The sequence below is a fragment of the Gouania willdenowi genome, chromosome 4, assembly GCF_900634775.1.
Source record: "Gouania willdenowi chromosome 4, fGouWil2.1, whole genome shotgun sequence".
NCBI lineage: Eukaryota > Metazoa > Chordata > Actinopteri > Blenniiformes > Gobiesocidae > Gouania > Gouania willdenowi.
In genome coordinates this window covers 5,229,268-5,257,217 of record NC_041047.1, presented here as the reverse complement: position 1 = coordinate 5,257,217, position 27,950 = coordinate 5,229,268, and the positions used below count along the sequence as shown (strand labels likewise).

General features: G+C 36.4%; 1 long non-coding RNA gene across 1 annotated transcript; it reads right to left on the bottom strand.

Moving 5' to 3' along the window:
* Window positions 1-12,745: 12,745 nt before the first annotated feature.
* LOC114462320 (uncharacterized) lies at window positions 12,746-15,806 on the bottom strand. The gene is made up of 3 exons (XR_003673932.1): window positions 15,560-15,806; window positions 15,220-15,379; window positions 12,746-13,128 (listed from the first exon to the last, which is right to left on the bottom strand). It is a non-coding gene; the product is annotated as an uncharacterized LOC114462320 (long non-coding RNA).
* Window positions 15,807-27,950: the final 12,144 nt, after the last annotated feature.

Sequence of the window (27,950 nt, the reverse complement as noted above, 5' to 3'; positions counted from 1 at the left end):
ACAATGGGAAGTTTCCACATGCCACTGCCTCTGCTGCATGTCCCTTTCCCTTAAACCTGGTGACTGTCTGTCAGTAAGTGATGCACAAGCACCCAGCATGAATAATGTGGCTACAGTAGCTCTTCTGTTGGATTGCATTACTTTGGCCAGCCTTCACACTGTCCCCAGTTCAGTTTACTGTTTGTCCTTTATTTTGACAGAGCCTGAGCGATGCAGACTAGAAAAAGCCCTCCCAAAATAACCCTGCACATCTTCCCCTAATCCCTTAACTCGCAACTGTCAATTTAAGTCCTCAGCCTTTATCCTTCAAAATCTTTAAAATGCCACATGGTCACACAAAATTCACCCATTCATCACACCCACTAATAGCACCCTGGCTTTGCTGTAGTAGGCTGAAACCTTTCAAGAGGCTTGAACTGATGAATCATATGGGGAGATCATAGACCAACAGCAGCAGCAACAGGTAGTTTCTACAACAATCTATAATTTTCTGTATGTCCTGACAGAAATTAAGATCTTATGTGCTCTGAAAAAGGAACAAAGAAAATCTGTCATCTGTAGCAGCTGTAAAACCTGTAAAAACTTCGACCAATGGAAAAAACAGTTTGTTTTTTTTAACCAATCACGTATCCCTGCCTCCCTGCTCGTTCTCGATCCCTCGCATGCACGAGTCACCGTTGACAGAGTTAAAACAGAGTTTTTTCATTATGATATGGTTCTGATTCCATAGACATGAGAAGACGTAGTTTCTACACAATACAAGCGACGAGCTGAGCTCCTCTTGTGCAGCAACTGTGTGACTAGAGGGGAGGGGGGAGGGGGGAGGGGGTAAGGGCGGAGCTGTCGGGAAGCTACATTCAAAATCATGCTAGCTTTTGAAAATCACCTACCCTGCCTTTAATATAGGGCCGAACAAAAGGTTTGTGTGTTTTTGTTCTAGTTTTGTGAGGTTTTTTGCAAATGTTTTGGTTGTTTTGTATATTTTCTTAAATCATTGTGGGTCATTTTGTGTATTTTTGCTATCATTTTGTATAATTTCTGATTATTTTATGCTTTATGGAGGTTTCTTCTGTATTTTTGATTCGTTACCTCCTTAATGTTGTCACCGGCGTTAATGTGTTGTGTGTTAATGTAGATGATTGTTAGCAGAATATCTCAAAAAGTTCTGAACGGATTTAAATAATTTTTGGTGAGCTGATAGACAATATCAAAAGGAAGAAGTAGTTTGATTCTGTAAATGATCCGGAAGGAACTATAAATACAGTATCAAAAACAAGTTGAATTCTCGGCTCGCTAGTTGTAAGGCCACTTTGTTGGGCTACCTGCTGAGAGACAAGGACTGAATGAAAAAACAAATCACGTATCATCTTTGGCTCCTGAAGCCAGCCACTCAAGGTTGTCTCAAATACACCAGGCTGCTGTGCAGATATCCACAATAGGGAAGTCAGTTGGAAACCTGCCTTTTCCCCTCTGCTCTCCTCCTGTTGTTCTCCCAGTTTTCATCTAAATACGGGGCGCCGCCCTTGTGACGACTCACAGTTCTCCCATTCTTGTCCTCCCACGTTATATGTGATTGTCTTTTCATGTTTCATTGGACGGGTGAAATTGTGTTGTTCTGTAACATATGCAATGACAAATAAAGCTGATTCTGAAGTTTTGGAACATAATACAGATGTTTGGTGTGTTCACCTACTGGTGACTTTGTGCCGGAGGTATTTGTGCTCTCTGACTGCTCTTCTTTTGAATGTTTTTGGGATTTAGTCACAGAACTAGGCCAAAAGCCACCAGTTTTCCATATCAGCTCTAAATAATAGTAACTTTCTGTATAAGTCAGTGTTTGAGCGAATAGAAAAAAAAACAACAGATCCACTACAAGTGGGATACAACAAAAATATATTTGATTCTGTGGCACCCACGTGTGAGCAAAGATCCCAGTCTGACCACCACTGCTGGCTCTGCCAAAGTAGCATAAAAAGTAATTTGTGTTACTGTTTAAGTATTTAAAGAAGAAGCTGGATTTGATAAGACTTGCTAGTAAGACTAGAGATTAGGGAAGGCATTTAAAAAACTAACTGCGGTGAAAGCCAACATTTAACGGGGTTTAACTGAATATCCTTTAAAAACATTAGCCTTATTGATGCTTTTGATCCGTCCTTGTTAGGGGTGGGATGATAGATTGAGTTCACGATATGATACGACTGGTAATAATGGGGTTGCGATAACAATGCGAAAAATAATTTAAAAGGGAAAAATTGCAGTTGGAAAAATAATTATGCTTTTGATTAACTTTAACTCTAGACATACTTACAAACTTACTCTGAGTTTGACTTTTTCAACTCAATAGAAATAGGCTATAAGCAATAAAAACACATTATAACAATCTGATGTGTAGTCGCGACACCACTCCATGCATCTTGTGACATTTTAACATCTTTACGCACGATATATAGTATAGACCTCTCGTCCTTTAGTCCTAAATCGTGAAAATAAAAATTTTCAACCAAAAAACCAAAAAAATGTACCGTTACGTTCAGCTTCTCTCATTAAAAGGATCATGGACTGTTGAAGGACTCCCACCCTAAAGCACTTCTATCCTCAGGGTTTGTGTGTCTTCAACCGTCCATAATTTACTCGCTAACTTTTGCCAACAGAGCATGTCAGTGCACTTTTTAAGGGAGAGTAAAGGTCCCTTAGGAGAGCTCTTCTTCTCTGCTTCATTGCCAACTTTGAAACCTCATAGTGGAAACTGTCGCCCCCTGCGGTCATAGATTATTTTTCGGGTCACAACTGTTTTTATCCTTTTTCTGTAAACAAAAAAGGTTTATATCAACATCTTTAACTTTTGCTGATTCTTTAGAGCAACAAAAAGTAGCACAAGTTGTCATTTTGACTGAAAAATCTTCTAAATGATCTAAAAATCAGGCTGAATGCTTCACTCCAATAGAAAACAATGGGCTGTTTACAGGCAGAGGGGCCGTGTGACATCATCAATCACATGATTTCAAGATGGCAGAACACAGGTTTTAAAACAGTAGTCCCATTTTCAAAAGTTAATAAAATGAATATGGTGCCAAATAATGTGTTTTTTTAGGCATAGATGATCTAATAAGTACATTTCAAAGGTTTTATAGGCCACATTTGTAAAAACAGTGGAGGATCCTTTTAAGTAAATCCGTGCAAGTTGCTAATGTGTTAGCAGTTCAATATCAGTTTGTCACAAATATACAGTATCTGTGTGTTCAGTGAGAGACTGTAATGTGCAGCACAGTCTGTCTAACCTCTAAAGTCTTCCTTTTCACTACATCCTTCACTGACAATCCATCCACTGTGGCATTTTATGAAGTGCAACTGCAAGCTGTCACCACCACATCCATACCAACAACTTTTCAGAAGAGATGCAGGAATTCAAGGTTGGCTGCTTCCCGGTCGGGGTGATATTATACTCCGCAAGGAGGGAGCATCAATCTCAGCTGTCGAGGGAAACACACGTCCATGTGTGCGGTTCTAGGAGTTCCTTTATTTTGTTCCTTTTTATTTATGTTTTCCTCCCTTTTTTGTTCCCAGCGAGCCTTTTCTTTGGCTCTCGTTAAGCCATACTCCGTAGGGTTCTCTAAACGCTCATAGTATCAGGAATACAGTGAAATCATACATCGAGAGACACGTTAGTGAAAGAATGAAAAACTTCACTGATAGAAAGAAAACAAATAGTTCTATTAAAGAACAGGCTTCATGAAGGGAGTTTATTATCATCTATTCATTGTTTTGTTATTTTTCACACTTAAATCCTGTCACGGTCCGGTGTGGGTGTGGACCCAAATGCAAGGAGAGATGGAGGCAGGATGGAGGCATACCGTTCTTGGAACCAGTTCATGTTTATTTCTCATTAAACAAAACTTAAATCCAAAAACAGGAGGGAACGGGGAGCAAGACCAGATACAGTTGAACACGAAGAGGGAGACAACGAACGTGACAACATCACACAACGAACCAGCAACCACACTGTGACCAAGCACTCATTAAATAGTGGAGGAGGCCTGATTAGGAATGGGCCACACCTGGGTGCAAACATGAGGGAGCTACTCAATCACCAAGCACTCACACAGACATCACTGGGGGGTGGAGCCACAAGCAGGAATCCCTGAAACACAGACAAGAGTTAACACAAGACTAGACTCAAAATAAACAAAGACACAGAATAACTAAACTTAACCAACAGAACATGACAAATCCACATCTTGTTTTCCCTGTAAGGTGAATTTATTAGGACAAGTGAGGAGGGGACGACGCATCGGAAGGTGATAAAGTCCTTGACCTGTGATGAGTAAGTATAGTAACAAAGAACTGAGCAACAGGTGGCATAAAATGGTCCAAAAGTGGCACAAACGTGGCAAGAAAAGAGTGAAAACTGACTAAAAAGCAGTCAGGAGTGGCAAAAGAAAAATGGGCAAGAAAAAGGAAAACAGTAAAAAAAAAAACTATTCAGGAAAGGAATTATATTTATTGGTCAACAGAGATACAGTAGCTTATTTTATTTAGATGGAAAGTGGCAAAAATGGTTAAAGAAAGGACAAATATTGGAAAAGTTTCTCGAAAAGAACTTGCAAAAATGTACAAAAAGGCGGAAACATTATATTTATTGGCAAAAGGTATAAAAGTTGAAAGAAGTGTCAAAAATGTAGAAAAGGGGCAAAAATGGGACAAAGGAATTTGCAAAATGGCCAAAGAAATAGGTTAAAAAAAAGGGTTAAAAATTTCCTCCTTTTAAGGTTTTCTGGGGAAATAATAATTAAAATTAAGACATAAAGGGCCACATGTTGGGAATCACTGACACTTCATCATGGTTTTAGTAAACATTTGCAAATCTAATTTTGAAGTTTGCATGAGAGAAGACGCCACAAGATTTGTGGACTTCTACAGCATGGTGTCCGCTGATATGGTAGTGGGTTGGTCTGAACCTGTCAAGTATCCTGTCTTACCCGGGAAACTCCCATGTTTTATCCATCTTTCCCGCCATTGTCCCGTAGAAGTATTTTCTCATAAATATCCCATGTTTTAATGTAACAATAAAAAGATAATTAAATAAAAACATTTCTCTGCCTCTCTAACCTAAACGCTGTCACTGGCCTGTAAGTATATTAAATAAACAAATATGCGTCATATATCCATTTATGTTTTCATTTAGGCTGTTTTATAATGTAGAAATTAGGGCTGGGCAATATATTGAGATTCACGATACAGTATATCAAGTTTTCTATTTTGGCGAAATAGAAAACCACAATATTGGGTATATATATATATATATATATATATATATATATATATATATATATACAGTATATATAATAGCTAATTTTGTATTCAAATACTCTTTGTAAAGCTCAGTTAGATGGATTAATGAGTGGTCTAAAAGTGGCACATATTGTGCAGCTGTTTGTTAATAAAAGCAAATTTAACCCAGAATTGTCTTTCTGGTCAGACGTCATTTGAAATAAAATTATCAAGATTTATATCATATATCACCATTTTGAGAAAATATATTGAGATATGAGTCCAGCCCTAGTAGGAATGTTCAATGGTAATAGAGGTCGACCTACCAGATTCTAATCACATAATTGTGTTTAGTAAGTGGTTGACAGTGGTCTATTATAGATTTCTTGTACACTTGTACATGATACTGGAGCTTGGTTGGGGTGGTGGGAAGGCTTGGAGCAGGCGCCAGAAAATTTCCCCTAATTTCAAACCCAAAACTTGACAGATATGGTCTGAACACAAAATGACATGGCTGAATTTGTGTCCTTGTCCAGCTCTGATGACCATCCTATCGTGCCATGGTGCCGCTGACATTTGAATAGCTTTTGAATGACATTTGTGTAGATTATAGTGTATACTTCAATACTAGGTGGTTTAAAACTTGGTTTTCACAGTAAGTAATAGATCTTTGTTTTGTCAGTGGTTTGAAAGTGAGATGAAACACCTTTTTTGCTCGCACGCTGTCAAAAAACAGAAAACAGAGAGGAAACGCATCTTCCTAATGTTTGCAGGATGTCGTCTGTGTGAATCAAGAAGTGTTTTTTTTTTTTTTTTTTCCTCCACCTACCAATCCTCTGCTGCTGTATCTCCTCCATCATTAATATTCTATCTCACATCATAACTCAGGGGATCAATCACCGGTTGCCATGGTTACCAAAGCACCCATGCAAGTGTGTGTGTGTGTGTGTGTGCATGGAGGCTCTCCATGTGGCTCCCCCCCTCCTATCCTGCGCTCCGAGTGGCTTTGACAGCTGTCCTGTTCAGGTGCTTTCACCTGCCACAGCTCCTTCAGCTCTGTGTGGAATAATGACCAAATTCAAAGAGAAGTGTCCAAACACACATGCACCACTGTCACAGATACTCACTCCTCTGTCATGGTCTAAAACATCTGTTTGTGGAGGCGATTCAATGAAATGTCTCCCTCTGGAAGTGTCTCCAGCTTCAGTTTGGAGAATTTAATCTCAGGTTATAATCCCGTACCTGTAGTGGAAAGTGTGTTTAATGTATTACCAAGAAACAAAATATGTGCAAAAAACACATTAAAATGACTTTTTAGAACAGTTTCATATAGGGTGTAAAAGTGTTTGTTTGACCAAAGAGCCACATTATCAACATTCATGTTAGCATTTAGAATAATGACCAATCAGAGCGTTGACACAGGAAAGAACAATGAGTTTTTATGGTCATTTTGGATGTTCTTCTGTCATTCTGTGTATGTTTGTTGCTGTCTTGCTTGTTATGATTGCATTTTGTACATTTATGTTGTCCTTTTGTGTATTTTTCCTGTAAAACATGTGTTTTTTGTAGTCCTATTGTGTATTTGTGTTGTCATTTTGCATTTTTTGGAGTAATTCTTGTGTATTTCTGTTGTCGTTTTGCTAGTTTGTTAGTACTGTGGGTTTGCAGAGTTTTGTGTTTTGTCGTTTTGCATACTTTTGTGTAATTGTGCATATTTTTTTCTCGTTTTGTGTTATTTGGAGTAATTTTGTGGATTACTGTTGTCATTTTGTTCATGTTTGCAATAGTTTTGTGTGTTTTTGGAGTATTTTCTGTATTTTCCTGCAATGTTGTAATTCTTTGTATTTTTTTGTGTGTATTCTTGCGTTTGTTTTGTGTATTTTTCTGTCATTTTGTACGTTTACTTCGGGGGCTGCGTAAAATTAGAGCGAGGGCCGCCAGTTGCCCTTGTCTGCTAATGGCAGTCACACCACTCCTATGTGACCAGGAAGTAAAAGATCAAAGAATGCTCGTTTTTTAGCACAAATGGTGCTTTTTTTGCTAGAATTGGATCCTTCACGTATTCTCTTTCCTTTGTACACCATTCTGTCTCTCTGCTCACTCTGACATTGTCTTCTTACAGATTTCACACCTTTACTTATCGCTCATGCTTTTTTTTTTTTCCTGTTCGCTCTGACACATTTTTCCAACCCCCCTCTTTTCTTTCAGTTCTCTTTAAGCCCCCCCCCCCCCCCCCCCCCCCCCCCCCCCCTCCTCCTTTCAACTTCTCTGACAACGCCGATCCACAGTGTATTTATAGGATGACAGAGTGGATATTAGGGTAAACCAAGATGAATGGCGCGCTTCGTATCAAAAGAGTTGGCATCATTATCCTTTCAGAGGGGGAATGGTGACCTTGGGAAACAGAGATTGTTCTTTGTGCTAATGAGCAGTGCACAACAAGGACCTGGGAATGGCACCATCATGTTCAATACCTGCTGATGTCGGTGGGAATTCAATCTTGTTTTACAGTTGCTGGGTGTGCCAAGGATTTGGGATTAAATAGACATTATTATGGGTATAAACTATTTGATAATTCCCCTCACCTTAAAAAAAAACAAAACTTTGAAAACGGTCATCAGACGCTGTGTTGCGAGGTTGGGTTTAGAACGTCTTAAGGAGGCTGTTTAAGTGCTATTTTTGGTGGATTTTTTACCTTTTTAGTTGCAGAATTATCAGTTCTAACAAACTATCCTTTGATGAAAATACAACAAAATGCCATGGATGTGTTTTGGGTGTTATAGGACACATTGTAATTTAAAATTGGGTCAGAATGGAACAAGTTTTTGGGCGTCATCATAGATCAGGGGTCTGCAACCTGCGGCTCTGGAGCCTTATGTGGCTCTTTGACTCTTTTGTGATGGCTCTTATAGTTTCAAAATAATAATGATAATTAGAAGAAGAAATTGGTATCTCTTACAGAGGGTATTGATGTTTAATGACATTAACTTCAAATAAAATTATGATAAAACCATTTGTTAGCCTAAAAATAAATCACATTGTGCACAGACCATCAACTTTCCGTGCACCTGTGGCTAACCTTAATTTTTTAAATCCCTTATAAGATAACTAAACTAACAAAAAGACTATTCTGGAAGAAAATAGAGATTTTATTTGTGTGGGGACAGTTTTATTTAACTACCAACGTGCCGGCTTAATATGTATACTTGATATGTTGCAAGAAATTAGCAACGAGCATGTGTTGACCGACATGATCATGTGTTTTCAAATTCAAGTAATTTTTTTGTAGCTCTTCAAATACATAGAACATATTAGAATAAAAATATCTAAAACTATTGGCATTCTACATAGAACAAAAAGTATATTAAATAGAGATCATCGGAAAACTGGGATAATACATGTAAAACATTTGTAGATCCATTAATCAAATTACAAAAGAAAGCATTAAAATAATACATAAAGTGGAATTCTGGGCTCCTACTAACAAAATGTTTAAAAAATCTACAACAATAAAACTTATAAATTTATTAAGGTTAAAGGTGTTTTTTCCAGATTTCAAAATAAAAGCCTTCCTTTGGGTATTATTTCCCTTTTTAAACTAAGAGAATGAATTTATGATTTAAGAGAGGTTTATATTTTTGAGCAATGTAAATTTAGAACAAATGTTAAAACAAGATGCGTTTCTGTTTAGTTGTTAAAATGAATGTTAATTTTTGCATTGTATTGTATATGTTTGAAGACGTCCTAAATATCCATTCATATTTATCAATCTAATTCAACGGTAATTGCATTTTTTGGGTGATAGTTTTCTGTTTTGATAGCTTTATCACAGGCTACCGTACATACCTGACCTATTGCCAGTGGCCTCTATTATTATTAATTACATCATTCATTGACTGCAGATGTGTGTTACGATGTTTAGCGTAAATTTGTGAAGAAAAAGGTTTCATATTTGTATTAAATACTGAAATGAATACATTATATTTTGAAGGATCAATACTGTCAAGATAATTCCAGCAAGTTCTTTTTTAATACTATGTTAAATTTTCATTTATTCAGAAGACTGGCAGTTGACAGTTGAAACATGTTGAAACATGTCCGGAGATCAAAGTACCTTTCCTGAAAGACAGTTGTTTGACTAAATGAAACCTCAACATTGTATTCAAAAAGAACTTTGTGGAATTATTACAAGGAAGTCAAGGAACCATCAAAGCGATCAGCGGACACCTCTGAAGAAGACTGGCAGTTGACAGTCAAAACATGTCAGGAGATCAAAGTAAATTTCCTCAAAAACAGTTGTCTGACTAAATGAAACCTCAACATTGTATTAAAAAAATAACTTTCTGGAATTATTATGTGGAAGTCAAGGACACTTCAAAGCGATCAGCAGATGCCTTTGAGGGAGACTGACAGTTGACAGTCGAAACATGTCAGTAGATCAAAGTAAATTTGCTCAAAAAAAGTAAATGAAACCTTAACATAATCAAAAAGAAGACAAAAAGTACTTGCTGGAATATTTACTGTACTTGGAAGTCAAGGACACATCAAAGCAATCAGCAGATGCCTCTGAGGAAGACTGGCAGTTGTCAGTCAAAACATGTCAGGAGATCAAAGTAAATTAAAAACACATTCTTCATAATACTGTTAAGAGTTTATATTCGGTATCACTAAATGATTCCACCTGACTGTAACTAAGCGATATGAAATCCTGCGCTGAAACTCAAGTTTTTGAAGACTGTATTAGATTGTCTTTGTTTTTTGTATATACACTGTGACTCCAACTCTGAGTATTATCTATTAACTATTTATCTTGGCTTTGTTCTAAAAAATGTCCACATTTTTGGAGGCTCCTCCCTGCTGCCGCTCCTTTTCTCAGAAATTTTCTCAAAAAGTTTCATCAGTGGTTTGAAGCTTTTCTTAAAGTAAATGATGGAGTTTGTGGAATAACAATCAGAAGCAGAAGATTAAAGGTGTAGCCCTGAGGTGGCACACCGTCATTAGTGTGAAAAAAAAAAAAGGTTTTCGCGCCAACACACAACTGTTGCTGTTTGTTTTAGGATCCCAATTATAGCGTTCTACGTGTAGCTTCTTGTTAGGCTCATTAATAACGTCATAACGTATCAACACACTTTCTTTAACTACCAAAGAGCCAAAACGCTGGGAAACTGTGCTCATGCTTCAGGTTGGAGCAGAAGCTTTTTGGCTTTTTTCCCCTGACACGACTGGGCCACAAAAAGCAGATTTCATCTGATCCAACAGCCACATTATCAACATTCATGTCAGCATTTACAATAATGATCAATCTGAGCTTTAATACAAGAAAACAAAGGGTTTTGTGGTTTTTGTCATTTTTAATATTTTTATGTATAGTCATGTTGTGTATTTTTGTTGTCATTTGGTGTATTTTTTATTGTCCTGTTTTGTGTTTCTGTTTCAATTTGTGTGTTTTTGGAGTGATTTTTGTGTTTTTGTTGACTTTGGAGTATTTTGTGTATTTCTTCCCCTTTTTATTGTTTTTTGAGACTTTTAGTGTATTTTTAGTGAGTCATTTTTCTATTTTTGTTGTTATTTAGTGTATTTTTTTTTTGTAATTTTTGTATTTTTATTTTTACTTGAATTTTTTTTGAGTCATTTTATGTAATTTTTACTGTTATGATTGATTTTTTCTTGAGTTGTTTACACATTTTGTCTGTATTTTTTGGAGTCATTTTGAGTTTTTTTTTGTTTTTTGTTGACGCTTTGTGTATTTTCCTGTAAATGTGTAAATTTTGTGTATTTTTCCCGTTGTTATTGTTTTTGGAGACATTTTTGTGTGATTTTATTGTCAGTTTTGTGTCATTTTTACTGTTTGGATTGATTTTCTTTGGAATTATTCACACCTTTTGTGGATCTCTGCAATTTTTCTCCCGCTAAAGTATCCCATCATGCATCAGGGGGTCTTCCTGTACGACAACAGCATCTTTTCGATTTCAAATCATTAAGTTCAGTTCAGCTGAGTTAACAAACACAGACGCTAGTTGTTCATTTTCACACTAACACACTGTATTTGAGTATTAATCTAATTTGCAGTCCACACTGGGTGAACTACGTCACATCTACATGTTGACAGCTGGTAACACCTGATATTATATCTACATTTGTGACAGTGCAACGTGTTCTGCAACGTCCTGCACCAACAGATATGTAGCGTTATCTCTTTGAAGGTAATAAACAACAACTGGCCAATTACAGATGCAGTGTGGATACAGTCAGCGGGAGCATGAAAAACAGCCCACAGATAAGAGAAGTGCCGGGCACAAGGAAGAAAGTGATAAGCGTGATTGTTGTTCCGGAAAGGAAAGCGAGGCCTGTCTGTCTGTCACACAGAAATCCAGCGAGCTTATTACCTCGGCCAAATTGTACCAAATACCAAATCTGTCAATCAGCGGTGGGTGAGTGGGCACAAGCGCTCTCTGATCAAAGGCTTGTAATCCATGAGGAAACTGCCTTTCTTAATACAAAATAAACATTACACGCTAACATTCTGTCATTCTCACATGGAATACAGTGAATACTTTGTATCCATACTATTTATTTATGTATTTATTTTTACAATCACATAGAAAAAAACAAAAAAGAACAAAACAGAACAGATTGATTAATCAATCAGTTACTGAAACTACATTACAATAAATGTATAAGTGTGTGTGTGTGTGTGTGTGTGTGTGTGTGTGTGTGTGCGTGTGCGTGTGTGTGATCGCAGACACTAAAGCCCACTTTGTATACTTTGTATAATTCCTAAACATTTAACATTTAGATTTAACTGTAATGTTGAAATTCAAAATATAAAATTTAGATTGAACATTTAGATTAACCGTTAACATTTAGATTTAGATTGAACATTTAAATTTACATTTCAAATTTTGATTTTGATTTGACATTTAGATTTGCATTTAACATTTAGATTTACATTTAACATTTAGATTTAAATTCAACATTTAAATATAGATTAGATATTTAGATTTGAAGTCAACATTTAAATTTACATTTAACTTTTAGATATACATTTAATATTGAGATTAAAATTTTACGTTTAGATTTACATTTAATATTTTGATTTACATTTAACCTTTAGTTTTTAGTTTTAAATTTAACTTTTATATTTAGCATTTATATTTAACATTTAGATTTAACATTTAGATTTACATTTAACCCTCGGATTTACATTTTTTGTTTAGATTTGGATTTCACATTTAGATTTAGATTAAACATTTATAATTTACATTTAACATTTAGATTGAAAATTCAGATTTAAATTTAATGTTTAGATTTACATTTAACAATTGCATTTAACTTTTACATTTAAATTTAACATTTTGATTTATATTTATTTTTCATGTTAACACATTTCCAACAATGATATAGAACATGCTGCTTAATTAAATAAATATTACAGTCATCAGCAAACAAGATTAAAAAAAAAATGCTTTTGAAGTTGTCATGTGTCGATCATTTATATTGATAAGAAACTGTAAACTCACTCATAGATTAATTTCTAATTCACCATTAATGATGTGTAGAAATCTAATCTGTAAATGGTATTTTCTCATGTGGACATCACATCACATTCTGCTGCTTCTTCTCCATCTTTGACTCCAGCCCAGTAGCAGTAGCAGTAGGGTTCGTAACCCGCAGCGTGGACCTGGACCACTCACAAAGCTCACAGCTCGTTTATTTTCCTCTGCCAACATCCTCTCCCGTGAAGAAGATTATTGTGCTTCTGATAAACTGTTTAAGTTGCCGCAAGGTCAGCGTTCTTCCTGCTCCAGATAAAGGGACACACAGAGACCCGGTGCTCTGCTTGGGGCGCTCTGAAGCCGCCTGATAAAATGGCAGCAAAAGATAAGAAAGTGAGAAAAAAAGGAAGAAAAAACCAAAGAGAGAGAGAGTTTGAGTAAAATGGATTGCCAGGTTCACCAGCTAACAGGGTGTCCACCCACCCAACCACCCACCCACCCACGTGGCAACAGCAGCAATTTTCCAGACAAAATGCAACATTTTCCGTTGTCATTGATATGTTCACACTTGCTTTGACAAACCAGCATTAAGTGAATTTATAATGGCTTTTTAAAAGCCATTCTAAACCTTTTCAGTCTCGACTGACTGCTTTTGAAAAGGTGTTAAAGTCTCAGGTTTGTCACTTCTTTGCTCTTCACTCAGTGAAATATTCAATGTGCTGTTTATACAACTCTGCCCTCTTCAGGAAAATTGTTAAATTGCACGAAATTACTTCTTTGTGGATGAATTGGAGAAAAATTACGAATTCTATTGCCATTGTCTGCCATCATGTGATATAATCATATGATATAAACATGTGATATGATCACGTGATATAATCATGTGATATAATCATATGATATAAACATGTGATATGATCATGTGATATAATCATGCGATATAATCATGTGATATAAACATGTGATATAATCATGTGATATAAACATGCAATATAATCAAGTGATATAAACATGTGATATAAACATGTGATATAATCATGTGATATATACATGTAATATAATCAAGTGATATAAACATGCGATATAATCATGTGATATAAACATGTGATATAATCATGTGATATAAACATGTGATATAATCAAGTGATATAAACATGTGATATAAACATGTGATATAATCATGTGATATATACATGCAATATAATCAAGTGATATAAACATGTGATATAAACATGTGATATAATCATGTGATATATACATGTAATATAATCAAGTGATATAAACATGCGATATAATCATGTGATATAAACATGTGATATAATCATGTGATATAAACATGCAATATAATCAAGTGATATAAACATGTGATATACACATGTAATATAATCATGTGATATAAACATGCGATATAATCATGTGATATAAACATGTGATATAATCAAGTGATATAAACATGTGATTTAAACATGTGATATAAACATGTGAGCCCTTCGCAAATACTGTAAAGTTTTGTGCATTTTGAGGTCCATGAAATATCTACAATCAAATTAACTGATCATTTATATTTTACACATTGATTCTTCATGTTTTTTTCTGTCATTTTTTACTTTCTTCTGGATGTTCTAAAGCAGTGGTTCTCCATCCTTTCAAATCATAGTTTTAATCAGAAATAAATACGTTTAAAGTGAACAAAAATGATGCAAAAGGTGGTTGTTGTATGAATCAGCGATAACCACATTTGTTTATTGATCTGAATAATATCTACTGTTATTCAATAAGTTTCTTATTTGCGCCTTAGTATATAGTCATCATAAAAGATGTAAATCCTTGTTTTAATCAGAAATAAAATGAATTAAAAGTGATTTTAAAAACCACAGAAATTGGTTAAAAGTAGCACATTAGAGTGGTCAATAACAGAGTGGTAAAAAGGGTTGAAGGTGTCAATATTGGTTTAAAAGTGGCAGAAATATGCATAATATATCATGAAAATTATTACATTGGCAAAAAAGAGCATGAAATATATATGGTGAAAAAAGGTTAAAAGTGGGTCAACATATGTGACATTAGGTGGAAAAAATGGTGGAAATGGTTTATAAGTGCGAAAATGTCTTAAAAGTGTAATGAGTAATGTAGCAAAAAAGTATTAAAAAGAGGAAAATATGGCAAGAAAAAGTGACGAAAATAAGTTAAATAATGGCAAGATTGGTGTAGTTGCAGAAAAAGTGTAAAAAATAAGTAAAAATGGGCTCAAACTGATATAAAAATAAAGCAGTATTTGGCAAATGTTGAGAACCCATGCTCTAAAGGGCTGAAATTGGCCCCTGGGCCTTGAGTTTGACACATGCATTAAGATGTCAACAGAAACACTTTCGTGCAAGTATTTGGTTTTGATCCAGATGAAACCAAGCAGTCCCAAGGTGCCCGTGACCTTATTTCCACACAACGTGCAGCACACCTCGCTCTGTGGGTACGATACAGATCACAGGAAGTGGGGTTCAGTTAGTGTCCCAGGGACTCCTTTCATTTGCCAACTTGTATCAAGAGATGGAGGTTTACTGTGTTCAAGGAGCTGTGAAATCTCTTCCGACACCGTGAGTCTTGAAACAACTGGAGTTCTTTGGCCCAGACACACACACACACACACACACACACACACACACACACACACACACACACACACACACACACACACACACACACGCACACACACACACTGGCTGGGATCCATCCACAATAACAAGGAGGTCACACACACAAAATGAATAAAACCTTTTGGCTTGAGTTTAAACACTGACCTGGCATGTGACCCTACAATTTGTGTCATGGTCTGTCTCTGACTTCTACCCTCAACAACAACAACAACTAAAATACCTGTTTGACACAAACTTGTAATCTTCTCCTGAAACAAACAGCGTCCGACACCGACTGGGTCCAGCGTGTCACTGAGACCGACTCTGAAATCTAAAGATGACACATGAGCAAGATGGAGGCACACTTTCATTTCAAAGCTACAAATAGAAGCGTGTGCTCCTGTTTCCTCAGAGTAATCCTTCATCAGATGACAACTGGGAGGCTCTGAACGCCACAAAAACAACGCCACTAAACTTTACTGCTTTTATTAAAGCTGCTGATGTTATGTGGAGAGCCGATACCAAACAAACAGATTATTTTCACACACTAATATTATTTTTCATCGTGATGAATACTTCTGTCACCACCAAGCGCTATATCAATGTGTAAAGGCCGCCGTGTAATTCTACGTTACACATTGTTACTTTTTTCCCTCATAGTCGAAACATGAAGTAACAACATGAAATACACTGTAGAGTTTAAAAAACAAAAACTAATTTTAGTGATAAAAAAAACTACAACAATATCCTGGCAAATAAAAGTATACACCTTTTTCATGATTTATTTATTTAGCTAGCTAGCTAGCTATTTAGTTAGTTATTTAGTTAGTTAGTTAGCTAGCTAGCTATTTAGTTAGTTAGTTATTTAGTTAGTTATTTAGTTAGTTAGCTAGCTAGCTATTTAGTTAGTTATTTAGTTAGTTAGTTAGCTAGCTAGCTATTTAGTTAGTTATTTAGTTAGTTAGTTAGCTAGCTAGCTATTTAGTTAGTTAGTTAGTTAGTTAGTTATTTAGTTAGTTAGCTAGCTAGCTATTTAGTTAGTTATTTAGTTAGTTAGTTAGCTAGCTAGCTATTTAGTTAGTTAGTTAGTTATTTAGTTAGTTAGTTAGCTAGCTAGCTAGCTAGCTATTTAGTTAGTTAGTTAGTTAGTTATTTAGTTAGTTAGTTAGCTAGCTAGCTAGCTAGCTATTTAGTTAGTTAGTTAGTTAGTTAGCTAGCTAGCTAGTTATTTAGCTGCTAGTTAGTTAGTTACTTAGTTACATTTTTATTTCCTTGTTTATTATTTGAACATGCAACAGAAAATGTTTTTTTTTTTTTTCTTCTTTTTTTTTCTTTAATTTACATTTTAGAAGATGTTATTTAAAATGCAGACATATTAGCAGAAGACAGTCACTCATGACAATGATCACAGGATTGATTCCAAACTGAAAAATTCTGCTTTTTTAAACCTTAGGACATCGTTTTTCAACAGTGGGACCGGGACCCTATGTGAGGTCGCCTGGAGTTTAAATGGTGTTGCCTGAAATGTCTAGTTATTAATAGAAAATAATAATCATTACTGATTTTTTTTTTTCAAATTAAAACATAACCTGTATTCTATACTTTCATTTTATTTAAAATGCAGTAATATATATATATTATATATTAACTAACTCTAGGACAGAAAAAAGTATTTTGGGTCGCGAGAAATTCTTGATATCAAAATGGGGTTATTATCTAAAAAAGGTTGGAAACATTGACTTAGGATGTGTTTGAAGACTAAATTATCCCCCATTATTATCCTTAATATGACACATGAAGCAATAATCACAACTTTTTAATAAAAAAATTGTTTACCACTTGTAATTTTATTCGTCAGCAGCGAAAAGGTTCTTTCAGATGCAACTTTGTGTTGTTACTTTTGTTCTACGTTGATTCTTCTTCTTTCTTCTTTTAAATAGCATTGCGTTCCCACTAAGGCAGTAAAAAGCTTGGAGTTTCCTCTCCACTAGTCAACAGTTAATGATATAAATCAGAAATCAAGGCCAACCAGCTCAGGTTGATACAGACCCTGTGTCGGGCGTAACCAGCTGTCAAATGTAATCTGAAGCCTTTCCTACGCTAGTACTACCTCTATGAGGTTTGTCTATTTGGTCGGTGTTGCAGAGCAGCTCCAAGGAAACGTCTTCTTCTTCTTCGAGTAAAAAATCAATACATGCATCCACCCATACTAAGCTATCTTCTGTTCAAGGTCACAGAGCGCTACTGCCAATCCCTGCTCACTGAGGGCAGATGTAGGATACACAGCTTTTTTTGTATTTTTTTTTTTTAATTTTCTAAGCCCAACATATTCTGTTTGAGACAAATAAGATAAACTAACATTCCAGTTTTATGATTTCAGGAGAAAATTCTCTACTCACACTCATGGGCTTTTGAATAATATGTTAAGGTTTTATTTATTCTGACTTTCTCAGGAAATTTACTTTGATCTCCTGACCTTTTTCCATTCCAAACTACCAGTCTTCTTCGGAGGCATCTGCTGATCGCTTTGATGTTTCCTTGACTTCCGCGTACTGTATGTTATATGCCTGAATGATTGAAATCATAACATATTATTTAGAGAGAAGACAAAAATAACTTGCTGGAATTATTATGTGGAAGTCAAGGACACATCAAAGCAATCAGCGGACGCCTCTGAAGAAGATTGACAGTTGACAGTCAAAACTTGTCAAAAGATCAAAGTAAATTTTCTGAAAAACTATTGTCTGAATAAATTCAACCTTAGCATATTATTTTAAAAAAGACAAAAATGACTTGCTGGAATAATTTTGCAGAAATCAGGGAAACATCAAAGTGATCAGCAGATGCCTCTGAAGAAAACTGGCAGTTGACAGTCAAAACTTGTCAGACGATCAAAGTAAGGTTTCTGAAAAGCAGTTGAATAAATTAAACCTTAACATATTATTCAAAAAGAAGACAAAAAGAACGCGTTGGAATTATGACCTTTTGCTGTATTACAGCAATGCAAATGTGCTCTGAATGACCAGAAAAGCAGAAAAAAACCTTGTTATTCATCCCCTGACTTCAGCTGTAGTTATTCTGACAGAAGAGCAACCCTGGTTCTGTTTGATGGGCATTTTGTCATTCACATGTGAAACATTGTAATTGTAGAAATGGCTGTCAGCAGGGCGTCACAGTGTGAGGCTACGACTAACCGCTACACAACAGGATGTTATCACATCACTCTTCTGACTGTCGTTCGCTTCTTCTTTTCAAATCACCAAAGCTCAGTCTGTTTCACTCTCTACAAGTACTTTGTACAGAAGGAACCTGGGTTAAAAAACAAAAAAACTATCTTGTTTTTCTTCTGCTCCAACTCCTAGGCTGTGTTCAAAATCGCACATTAACATAATATACGCTACACTCTCAACTACTGTCTACTATATACTACTAGTATGACTCAGATGGTGACCGTTCCCACTGAAGTATACTTCCAAGTTTCCCAAGATGCATTTTGAACAAAACAAAACTATTAAAATAACTTTGTTGATTCGCCACCTTTGAAAGTTATGAAAGCATTTTAAGCTAGAAAGTGACCTCGTAGAACTGGGGTTCTCAATCTTGGGGTCAGGACCCCATTTGGGCTCATGAGGCACTGGGAGGGGGTTGCCAGATGCCTTCAAGAAACTAAGAATATATTTTTGCTCATGTTTACCCTTTTTCTGCAAGTACATCAAACTTTCAATATTTGAACCTATTTTCATCCCTTTTTTGCCATATTTTTTCAACTTTAAATGTATTTTTGCTACATTACTCCTATTTCTGCCACCTCTCCGTCATATTTCAATGCCTTTTCTGCAATTTTGTTTAACTTTTGAGACATTTTAAGCACTTATAAACCCCTCCCACCACTTCTCACACCTAATGTCAAAGGTTTATCCATTACTGTCACTTTTAACTTCTTTTCACCATATTTCATGCCTTTTTTTTTTGTTTTTTTTTCCAATTCATCCACATTCACGATTTGTCACGCCCATTACAGTATTTGCCAGTTTAAACTAATTGTTCCAATATTGACACTTTGAATACTTTTTACCACATTTTCAGTCCATTTTTTCTCAACATCATTTGCAACATTTAACCAATTTAACAAAATCAAAAAATAAATTGAAAGTGAAGATCCTGCAGGGCCTGATATCTGTTACTTATTGCTTTGATGATATCGGTGCCGTACATATTTTATAATTTATTTATACGTGGAAGTGCAAACTTGAGCACAATAATCTGCGGCCCACTTAAGATAAACTGCTCTGTATTTGGCCCCTGAACTAAAATGAGTTTGACACCCCTGCACTATATTCTCATTTTGATGTTAGACTTAGTATGAGTAGTAGGTTTCATTTAATTGTATTTTATTTTTATCAAGATCCCCATTAGCTCCTTGCTATTCTGCGTTAGTATGCGATTTCAAACACAGCCCAAAACTCAATCGTATCCTGAGTCCTGGGTGTAATCAGGAACGTCTGTTGGTTCTAACAAGTCCTGCTGGTAGGTCAGTGATTGTCCATTGGTGGAGGTGGGATTGGGAGGAGTAAAAGCAGCCAATGTAATTAATGACAACTTTTGGCAGAACTTTTCAGGCTGATTGCATGTCCAAGGAAAATGCATGTGGCACCGGGACATTAAATCAGCAGCACAGCTTATTGCCATGCAAGCGTAGGAGCGGCTGATTGGCTGTGAAACGCATCAGCGGTAAATGCCCGTCGTCAAAGGCTGTGTGAGAATTACATTTCTGTGGCCAGTCAGGATGAGGTCGACCATCTCGGTTTCCATGGCCATGATTAATGGTGACGGCTCCATGAATTGTTTTGTTGGGGAATCTGTTGTTTTTCTCCGAGGAGCCATTTTGCTTTTTTGTGACACTGGTTGGATCAGCAGCCATCACTGATGAGCAGGAAGTGACCTCATCCATAGAAGAGAGTTCCTCTCTTTTTCCTTCATATTTCATGACTTTTGGATCAAAACTGTTCAAGATAAATTTATTTGTTCTGATGATGGCGCTAGAAAACAGGTCAAGGTTTCATTATCAAGGGCATATTTATGTATTCAACAAATAAACATTTTCTAGAGGCAAATATCACTGAGGTCAGATTGACCCCAAGGGTAAAATGTTTTAGTAATATTTGAGGATAATTAGAGGGTTAAAGAGTATTTTCATGCTGCTAGACCTAATGATGTTTAGAGACATCTAGTAAAAGACAAACATTTGAGTGCAATTTTTTAATTTTTTTAAGAAACAAATTAAAAAACGTAATAGGCTCCAACATAAGCAAAGCTTTTCACATTAAAATATAACTTCATGCAATAAGAATCTTAAAACTGCAACTACTTCAAAGTCTATTGGTCAACAACTAAGACTAAACTATTAAAACAATTCAATGTGGAAAAAAATGTCAAGAAATGTAACTTTCTTTCTGATTACGTTTTCTGTTCATAGTAAAAATGCTTTTCTTTGAACAACTACACTGTCATCCAGTGTTTGAAATGAAATGGAGGTCATTTCTGTGGAATAAATAGATAGAATAGGATTAAAGAATCACATTTATGCTATTTATACTTTATTTATTTTTCAATTACCAGGAAAATCCCCACAACCCAACAGCACTTTGTGTAGTGTCATCATTTATTCTCAACTAGTAGGGCTTTGGAACCTAGAAACAACTATTTTTCCCACATTTTCAGGTTTAAAACAGCAAAAGATTAACCAGTTTGAACCTGAATAAAAGCCAGTCATTGTGGTAATTTTACTCACACGTGATGGAATTATTAAAGATGCTGCTTTGTTTTGATGAAACCGTCAAACACGAGGAAAAGAGAAGAAAGATGGATTGAAAGAGACCAAATACTAGTGAATTAAAAAAAATTAAATATCGGCAGGAAGATCATTTTTAAACCTTATGGACAATAACAACTTATTTATCTACTATATTGTATTTTGTCGTTACAAGTACGAGTAAGCCGAGATTGGCCCAAGTGTCCACTTTTTTTGAAAGTCAAAATATGGTGACCCTACAGAAAGTATTTGCCCCAGATTTACCAAAGAAAGAGATTCTAGTCTGTACTATCCTCCCAGATGTTAATCATGCAAATCAAATGCACCATTGTAGCTTAAGTGCGTTTAAGTCTGCTGTGTGCACAAGGAGACATTTCACATGACATGTTTGGTCTTCGTGTCACACATTACGTAAATTATGCTGTTCTCTGAGGTTCAGTGGTGCAAATACATCTGCCATCAATTTGTCAACAAATATCTGTTTCACACATCGGGGTTTTAGTGCAGCTTGAGCGGTTCTGGCACGCCTCATTACCGTTGTGTCTTTCAACCTGAGAGGAACAAACACACAATATCCCTACTGCCTGAAAGAACACACAGCATAAGCTTATTTTCATCTTTTTGCCATCACTTTGAATTAATTCCGCTCATTATTACAACCTAAAACAGCATTTGAAGCAGTGGCTTCTCTGTATAAGCACTGGATGAAATTGAAGTTGTACATCAAAAGCAGAAGCCTCTGTGAGGCCTAATTAGGTTAGTAATATAATACATGGCTCTTTTATCTAGAATCACAACCTTTAATTACATATCTTTAATGCATTAAGGAGTGATGTGCTTTTGGAGGCAGTTACCATAGCAACCATTCAGTACGCTGGTGTGAATCCACCTCATGACCTAACCTCAGACTCTGATAAAACAATCTATACACTGGTTATGTTGCTTTGATCTATTTCAAGGTCAGGTGATTCTAAGATAATGCATACAAAGAAGTCTTATCTGTACATGTTTATTAAATAAATGGTGATTTAGCTTTAGCTTGATCTGTATAGTTTGATCTAAACTAGGAATTGTCCATGATCCACTATTCGCCATGACATCATGGGCACTTATATTTAACTGAAGAACATTGTCACCTAATCAAAGCACCTGTTAGAGAGAATATTTCTGAGTAGTGAGAGGTTGAGAGTTTAATGACAGGAAGACGATTGGGAAGAGGTCAAAACTGAGAGAATGAAAAAACCAATACAAGCTGATACGGACGGACGGATGATGGATGAATGGACTGACGGACGGATGATGAATGAATAGATGGATGGATGAATGGACTGACGGACGGATGATGAATGGATAGATGGATGGATGAATGGACTGACGGACGGATGAATAGATGATGGATGGATGGATGGATGGATGGATGAATGGATGGATGGATGGACTGACGGACGGATGGATAGATGATGGATAGATGATGGATGGACAAATGGGTGAATGGATGAATAAACAGATAAATGAAAGGATATACGGATGGATGGATGAAATGAGGGGGAGATGGTTGGATAGACAAACAGATGGATGGTTGAATGGGTAGCTGAAGGGGGAGATGAATAGATTGATCGATGGACTGATGGATGAATGGGTGGATGGATGAATGAATAGATGAATCGAGGGGGAGATGGATGGATGGATGGACAGAAGAAAGAATGGATGTTGGGATGTAAGTGGATGGATGTATGGATAACAGATAGATGGATGAACAGATGGATAAACAGATGGATGGAAGGACGGACGGATGGATGAATGGATGAGTTGAGGGGGAGATGGCTGGTGAATGGATGGATGGAAGGACAGATAAATAAATGAATAGATGGATGAATGGTTGGGTGTTGAGATGGATGGATGGCTGGCTGAACAAATGGATGAATGAATAGATGGGTGAAAAGATGGATGGATGGATCTATGGATGAATAAACAGATGGATGGATGAATAATGGATGGATAAATGGATGGATGGCTGTAAATCTTTAAATGAAGCAGCGTTCCTGGTGCTTGTGAAGTGGCTCTTATGGATATTGATTATCTGATGTATAGCACAGATTATTAATTATTAGCTTTAGTCAAACTCTCCATAGACTCAGTCAACCTAACGAAGCAAAAATAACCCACAAATATCTTTGTCAATATTCTGCTGCTGGCCTTAATGTTATGGCTGATCATTTAGTGAAATATTTATCCATATTTGTCTACTTTCCACATGTTTTAGTGCAGGGAGACAATCATCGAACCCCTGTTGATATCTTCAGTTTATCATTTACTATCTCCTGTGAATATTACCCACTTCAGGACACAACTGCTCATTTGTCTGATGACAATAATCAATCTTAAACGTCACCATTTCTCTCCAGCTTTTGATAAGAACGAAAGACATTTGAGATAAAGCACTTCTTTGCTGCCTCAGCACGTATTGAGTGATTTATGATAGATCCGCATCTGCTTGCAATTTCGCTGTTGTCAAATGGGAAGCAGTTAACAGTGAATTGCTTATTTTCCCACTGTGTTTAGAGAGAGATGGAAAAAAAGGCGATATTCTCTTCTTTGATGATGTGTTTTGATGCCAATTCAGTGTAAACAGAGTGAGATAGGAGCTCATTTCTCCTACTTTCTTTGACTGCAGTAAAGGTTACGTTTTCTAATTTCGCTCAGTTCACCTTTACCTTTGTGGCACCATCATTGCACACGTGCTATCGGAAAAACCAGAGCGGGTGCGTAACATAGGCGGTAGCCATATGGACATCCATGATATAAAAAGTTTCAACTTTCCCCAAACTTTCCACAATAGTTTCTAAAGCGGGGAAGAGGCCACGCTGTATGTTGTATTATGCAGTACAGGTATCATGTGCCTTGAAAAACATCCAGAACCTTGACATTTTCATGAATGTATTAACCTCTGGACAGGTCTATGGTGAAGGGGATTGAATGCAAGAAGGAAGCCAATTGGTTATGGCCAACACTGCTGAATATTCTGCATAATGAGGTCATGACACAGCTACACAGTCATCCAACTTTTCCCTTGTATAAATGACGTGGAAAGTATGTAAGGCACCAAAAAAATCTAAGCAATAAGTGACAGATATCAGTACATACAGGATTGTCTCTTTAAAGAGTAACACAAATGTATTTGGGTATTAAATAGTGCTATTGATTGATTCTGGTCCAACTCTCAACATTTTACTCAAAGTATTTCAATTTGGCATATTTAGTTGTAAAATGACTGCCCTCTATGGGTTGAAACCTCGGTATTGCAATTGAATTTTGCTATTGGCTGAGAACGAGATCATGTGACGTTTTGGGACCATTGTGTGTCACAAACGAGCACTGTTAGCCCCGCCCCTTTTCTAAAAACTATCACCTGTTGGCTCTACAATCTGTGGTGAGTAGGTTGGACTGAAAGAAGAGTGAATAGAGAGGTGTGTTGAATGATAAGTAGCTAGCTAACATAACATAGATCAGGGGTCACCAACATGGTGTCCATGGGCACCAGGTAACCCGTATGAACCATGTGAGGTGCCCTCAGGCCTGTTCTAGGTTTCTCGTCATCAATGAGCTCCAATCGGATTTACTTGCAAGATTTCAAAACCACAAAGATCAATAGAGATGACAGATGTAGTCACAGCGTTAGTATAGTTATATACTGCTGCACTTAATCAGTTTTTGTATTAAATTACCCATCTTTAGAAAAAAAAATGCACTGAAACATTACGACATGTTTTTAAGTCTCACAGATTTGGTATATGGGTTGTGAACAGTTCAAAAACTCAAAATGGAACTTCGGAAAACATATTCCATAATGATTAAATTGTACAAGTACAAACAAGTTACTTGTTTTATGATTATTTAAAGTTATTAGTGGCAAGTAAAATATGAACACGATGATTTCCACTTAAATATAATGAAAATGAAACAACTGCATGCATCCTTCGGAGGATTCACTAGCTTTGAAGTAGATCACAGTTTCAGAAAGGTTGCTGACCCCTGGCATAGACTGTTCATTAGAGATTTTATAACATTGACTGGTTGTGTCTTGACTGCTCGAGGAGCCACGCCCATAATCAAGGTATTTTTGAATTACCTTCCTAGTGGCAGGTCAGGAGAAAGCAGGGGTTTAGTTACTCTTTAAGTTTCCTTGATTTTGGAATACATTTTTTAGCCAATTTACAGAAATTTTGTGGAGTAATTTGAAGAAAATTGCAGGTTTAGAGGGGGTCTTCCGGGCCTTGCACTTGTATGCCTGTGGGCGCGGACTTCCCTTGGGCGGTGTCCTGCGGTGCTGGGGTCTGTGGCTCCACCGCCTCGGTGCTGGGCACACCGCAAACCGGCATGGCGGGAGTTCTGGGACCCTGTGGGGGCCTGATTTTGGAGGGCGCTGGTGGGGGTTTGAGGCAGCGGTGCAGTGCGTTTGGTCCTCAGCTCTCTGGGGCTTCCTTCGGTGTGTGTGTGTGGTTGCCGCTTCTCAGCCTGGGGTCTCTGGGGTTAACCTTAGATACTTTGATCAAAATGGTTGATCATTCCCCACCCCTTCTATTGTCCTACCCTGACTCCCTCTCCCCTGTTCCCTTCCCCCTCACAAAGGTGTAACACTGCCCTCTCTTTTTATTTTATCTCTTTAATAAAGTGTTTGTTACCCATCCTTAGGGAGGGCTGGTGATGGTCACAACTATGCAATAAAATAATTGTATTTATTTTATTGCAATGATAAAAGATGCATAGCTGTCATGAAAAGATTGCACTATGTATAGTGTTGCCCTTCGACAGCCTCTGCAGAAAAGAAAATTCCAAGAAATTTGAATTTTATATATTTAAATTGAATAAATAAATATAGATGGATATTTTTTTTTCTCGTTCAAAATATTATTCTATATTGATCTTGTGAGGCCAATACCGTGTATCGTACGATATTATATTGTTAACTCAGGGTGTTGTCCCATAACTACTGTTTTTTTTCATCGCTGGTTCATCATGTCTGGCAGGGTAAAGGTTCTTTGTAAAGTGTGACAGCTGCAAGAAGGAGGAATCGGTTGCATCTGAACTGCACACACTGCAGGTGAAGCAGTCTGTCAGTGATGGGGCTGCCCAGTGCTGTCAGGCATCAGGTGTTTTATCCTACATCATAGCTCAGCCAGGGGGCATCACAGGACAGAGCTGGGTGTTATTAGCTAATACCACTCTCTGATATATGAGTGAATTTATTATTAGATCAAGGAAAATGTTTAATTTCCACTTGTTTTATGTTCATTTATAAAGGCTAATTATGCAGTTTAATGTAAAGAAATGACTTAAAGAAGAAGCTGTAGTGTAAGGCAAGGCAAGGCAAATTTATTTGTATAGCGCATTTCATACACAAGGCAACTCAATGTGCTTTACATGATAAAACATTCAACAGCTTAAAATTAATAACAACATTCAAAATCATGAGTAAAATCAATGAAAATCATCAACAAACACATTACATCAACAGCATGACCAAAAATCCCCCCTCAATCATACGCAGTAGAGAAAAAAAGTGACTAACTTTGATTTAAAAATGTTCACATTAGATGCTGACTTCAGCTCTGCTGCAGTTTGTTCCACTTCTTTGCAGCATAACAACTAAAAGCAGCATTAATGTAGGTTTTTGTTGACAACACTAAATGATGAGTGTACGACAAAAATAACATTATCTCAATCTTATTTCAAAATAAAGGCATTTGGCATTCTAGATAAGATTGTAATATTTTGTCAGAGTCTAAGATAAAGTGGCCTTTAAAACTTTAAAACAATTAATTATTTGAGACTTGCAAACCAAAGCCAAAACAGTTTTTAGCCTATTGTGTTCCCAATGCAACAATTTTTTACATATTTTTCTCAAACAACACAAAATATCTTGACTATCTGAAATATTACATGGCAAACGTTTTTATTCACTTTGAAATAGATGCATGATGATGATACAAATAATGCATATCAATAAACCATGGAAGCCCATTTCCTCCAGTAAAAAAAAAAAAATAGGCAAAGTAATGATAATGATAATAATAATTAAAAAAATAATAAAAAAAATCTTAAATCATGAATATGACTTTCTTTTTAATTGTTATTATTTAGCTTTTCCTAGTTTTTGTTTTTCCCGGCAGAAATATGTTTCTATATTAATCAGCATTACAGTCAACCCCCCCAAAAAATGTGTATCGCAGTGTTAATTTTATCATAGTTTTTGTTGTTGTTGGCTACAATAACTGGCCTATGACTAATTGGAAAAAAATAATAATAACAAATGTTGATGAAAACTATTAATATCATCCAACATCAGGTTGATAAAGGTTATTGATTACTGTGTTCCATCCTGCGGCTCTTTAGGAAGATAAACTCTCTGTCCCATTTTCCAAGGTATTTACACGAGTTCTTAGTTTTTTTCGCCGTAACATCTTCTTCCATCATCTCTTTTCTGAGTTGTTTCCGGGTTTGTTGCAGCTGTCTTGTGAAAACTGCCACTTCCAGTTCTCGCGAGGCGAGTGACGGCTTTCACTTTCGTAAGGCATATTTTAATCTTTTTTTTACATTAAAATACGGGATATTTACGGGAAAATATAAGGGACAATGGCGGGTAAGAGGGGTAAAATACGGGAGTTTCCTGGTCAAAACGCGATACTTATTTACTCGGAATAAAAGTGGACATGTGACCAGGTACGTCACATCCTGTGACGACAC